Source organism: Ornithorhynchus anatinus, chromosome 2, assembly GCF_004115215.2.
Source record: "Ornithorhynchus anatinus isolate Pmale09 chromosome 2, mOrnAna1.pri.v4, whole genome shotgun sequence".
NCBI classification, from domain to species: domain Eukaryota; kingdom Metazoa; phylum Chordata; class Mammalia; order Monotremata; family Ornithorhynchidae; genus Ornithorhynchus; species Ornithorhynchus anatinus.
The window spans coordinates 62,076,220-62,080,625 of record NC_041729.1 but is presented as its reverse complement, the minus strand read 5'-3'; positions in this window follow the sequence as shown (position 1 = coordinate 62,080,625).

The window sequence follows — 4,406 nt, the reverse complement described above, 5'->3', positions numbered from 1 at the left end:
CGACGGGCGACGTCACTTCCGCCCGAGAGGGCGGTTGGGGCGAGGTCTCTGAGGGGCGGGGCGGGGCGGGGCGGGGCGGGGGGGGGGGATAAGGAGCGCCTTGCCTTCACTCATTCACTCACTCACTCAATCACTCATTTATTCACTCACTCACTCTCTCACTCACTCATTCACTCATTTACTCACTCATTTACTCTCTCACTCACTCACTTATTCACTCATTTACTCACTCACTCATTTACTCACTCACTCACTCATTCATTCACTCACTTACTCTCTCACTCACTCATTTACTCACTCACTCATTCATTCACTCACTCATTCACTCATTTACTCTCTCACTCACTCATTCACTCATTTACTCACTCACACACTCATTCACTCATTTACTCACTCACTCATTCACTCACTCACTCACTCATTCACTCACTCACTCATTTACTCACTCACTCATTCACTCATTTACTCATTTACTCACTCACTCAATCACTCATTTACTCACTCTCTCACTCATTTACTCACTCACTCATTCACTCACTCACTCATTTACTCACTCACTCATTTACTCCCTCACTCCCTCATTCACTCATTTACTCCCTCACTCCCTCATTCACTCATTTACTCACTCACTCATTCACTCACTCACTCATTCACTCATTTACTCACTTACACACTCATTCATTCATTCAATAGTATTTATTGAGCACTTACTATGTGCAGAACTCTGTACTAAGCGCTTGGAATGGACAAATCGACAACAGATAGAGACAGTCCCTGCCCTTTGACGGGCTTACAGTCTGATCGGGGGAGACAGGCAGACAAGAACAATGGCAATAAATAGAGTCAAGGGGAAGAACATCTCCTGAAAACAATGGCAAATAAATAGAATCAGGGTGAGGTACATCTCATTAAACAAAATAAATAAGGTGATGAAGATATATACAGTTGAGCAGACGAGTACAGTGATGAGGGGATGGGACAGGAGAGGGGGAGGAGGAGAGGGAAAGGGGGGAGAAGAGGGTTTAGCTGTGGAGAGGTGAAGGGGGGGCGGTAGAGAGAGCAGAGGGAAAAAGTGGGGAGTTCAGTCTGGGAAGGCCTCTTGGAGGAGGTGAGCTTTAAGTAGGGGTTTGAAGAGGGGAAGAGAATTAGCTGGGTGGAGGTGAGGAGGGAGGGCATTCCAGGACCGCGGGAGGACGTGGCCCAAGGGTCGACGGCAGGATAGGCGAGACCGAAGGACGGTGAGGAGGTGGGCTGCAGAGGAGCACAGCGTGCGGGCTGGGCGGTAGAAAGAGAGAAGGGAGGAGAGGTAGGAAGGGGCAAGGTGATGGAGAGCCTCGAAGCCTAGAGTGAGGAGTTTTTGTTTTGAGCGGAGGTTGATAGGCAACAACTGGAGGTGTTTAAGAAGGGGAGTGACATGCCCAGAATTTTTCTGCAGAGTGAAGAATAAACTGGAGTGGGGCGAGAGAGAAGGAAGGGAGATCAGAGAGAAGGCTGACACAGTAGTCTAGCCGGGATATAATGAGAGCCCGTAGCAGTAAGGTAGCCGTTTGGGTGGAGAGGAAAGGGCGGATCTTGGCGATATTGTAAAGGTGAGACTGGCAGGCCTCGGTAACAGATCGGACGTGTGGGGTGAATGAGAGAGACGAGCCAAAGATGACACCGAGGTTGCGGGCCTGAGAAACGGGAAGGATGGTCGTACCATCCATGGTGATAGGGAAGTCTGGGAGAGGACCGGGCTTGGGAGGGAAGATGAGGAGCTCAGTTTTGGTCATGTGGAGTTTTAGGTGGCGGGCAGACATCCAGGTGGAGACGTCCTGGAGGCAGGAGGAGATGTGAGCCTGAAGGGAGGGGGAGAGGACAGGGGCAGAGATGTAGATCTGCGTGTCATCTGTGTAGAGATGGTAGTCGAAGCCGTGAGAGAGAATGAGTTCACCAAGGGAGTTAGTGTAAATGGAGAACAGAAGAGGGCCGAGAACTGACCCCTGAGGAACTCCAACAGTTAAAGGATGGGAGGGGGAGGAGGCGCCTGCGAAGGAGACTGAGAATGACCGGCCAGAGAGATAAGAGGAGAACCGGGAGAGGACGGAGTCCGTGAAGCCAAGGTGAGATAAGGTATGGAGGAGGAGGGGATGGTCGACAGTGTCAAAGGCAGCAGAGAGGTCAAGGAGGATTAGAATGGAGTAGGAGCCATTGGATTTGGCAAGAAGGAGGTCACAGGTGACCTTATAGAGAGCAGTCTCGGTAGAGTGGAGGGGACGGAAGCCAGATTGGAGGGGGTCCGGGAGAGAATGGGAGTTAAGGAATTCTAAGCAGCGAGTGTAGACGACTTGTTCTAGGATTTTGGAAAGGAAGGGTAGTAGGGAGATAGGGCGATAACTGGAAGGGGAAGTGGGGTCACTCATTTACGCACTCACTCTTTCACTCATTTACTCACTCACTCATTCACTCATTTACTCATTCATTCACTCATTTACTCACTCACTCATTCACTCATTTACTCACTCACTCATTCACTCATTCACTCATTCCTTCATTCTACCGTATTCACTGAGCACTTACTATGTGCAGAACGCTTGGAATAATCATTCATTCAATAGTATTTATTGAGCGCTTACTATATGCAGAGCACTTTACTAAGCACTTGGAATGTACAAATAGGTAATAGAGACAGTCCCTGCCCTTTGATGGGCTTACAGTCTAATGGGGGGAGACGAACAGACAAGAATAATAATAATAATTATAATAATAATAATGTTGGTATTTGTTAAGCGCTTACTATCTGCAGAGCACTGTTCTAAGCGCTGGGGTAGATACGAGGTAATCAGGTTGTCCCACGTGAGGCTCACAGGCTCCCCATTTTACAGGTGAGATAACTGAGGCACAGAGAAGTTAAGTGACTTGCCCACAGTCACACAGCTGACAAGTGGCAGAGGCGGGATTTGAACACATGACCTGTGACTCCAAAGCCCAGGCTCTTTCCACTGAGCCATGCTGCTTCTCTAATATAGATGCATCATTAATAAAGTTAGTAAGGTAAGAAATAATATATACAGACAGACACAAGGGCTGTGGGGAGCGGAAGGGGATAGAGCAGAGGGAGGGAGTAGGGAGAATGGGGAGGGGAAGAGAGGCCTCAGTCTGGGAAGACCTCCTGGAGGAGGTAAGGTCTCAGTAGGGCTTCAAAGAGCGGAAGAGAGTTAGGTTGGCGGGTGTGAGGAGGGAGGGCATTCCGGGTCAGCGGTAGGACGTGGGCCAGGGATCAACGGCAGGACGGAGCGAACGAGAGATGAGCAAGGCAAGCATTAAAATAAATTGTGGATATGGACGTAAGTGCAGTGGAGCTGAGGATGGGGTGTATATAGGGTGATAACACTAATAACGATGGTGAATGTGAAGTGCTTACTATGCTGTTCTAAGTGCTGGGAGAGGTACAAGCTAATCAGGCTGCACACAGTCCATGTCCCCTGCGGGGCTCCCAGCATTAATATCCATTTTACAGATGAGGTAACCGAGGCACAGAGAAGTTAAGTGACTTGCCCAAGTTTACACAGCCAGTAAGTGGCAGAGCCGGAATTAGAGCCCAAGTCTTTCTGACTCCTAGGCCCATGGTCTATCCACTAGGCCGAGGTACTTTGACAATTCCCAAGTGCGAGGGCGACACAGCAGGGAGAGGGGGTAAGGGAAATGAGGGTTTTGTTGGGGAAGGCCTCTAGGAGGAGATGTGATTTTTAAGGCTTTGTAAGTAGGGACAATGGGGATCTGTCAAATACGAAGGGGAAGGGAGTTCCAGGCCAGAGCGAGGATGTGGATGAGGGGTTGGCAGCAAGATAGAGGAGATCAAAGTACAAGGAGAGGGTTGGTGTTAGAGGAGTGGAGTGTGTAGACTGGGTTGTAAAGATTAGCTAAGAAGGAGCATATGTTCTAATGGGAATGCCTAATAATAGTGACGGTGATAGTAATCATGATCATTGTTTAGTGCTTTCTAGGTGTCAAGCACTGAACTGAGTGCAGGAGTAGATTCAAGACCGGCAGGCTGAACATAGAACTTTGTCCCGTACGACGCTCACGGCCTAAGGGATCTAAGCAGTGGAGAAAATGTTTATCCTGGATCTCTTCCCAGGAATTGGGTTGTGCCCGGGCTATGCCACCCCCCGCTCTGTTGCCCTGACTTACTCCCTTTATTCACCTCCCCCCACCCCTGCCCCCAGCCCCACAGCACTTACGTACATGTCTATGATTTATTTATTTCTATTAATGTCTGTATCCCCATCTAGATTGTAAGCTTGTCGTGGGCAGGGAATGTGCCTGTTTATTGTGTTACTTGTACTCTCCCAAGCGCTTAGTTCAGGGCTCTGCACACATTAAGCACCCAATATGGTTGACTGATGGACTGACTTTCCCATGGG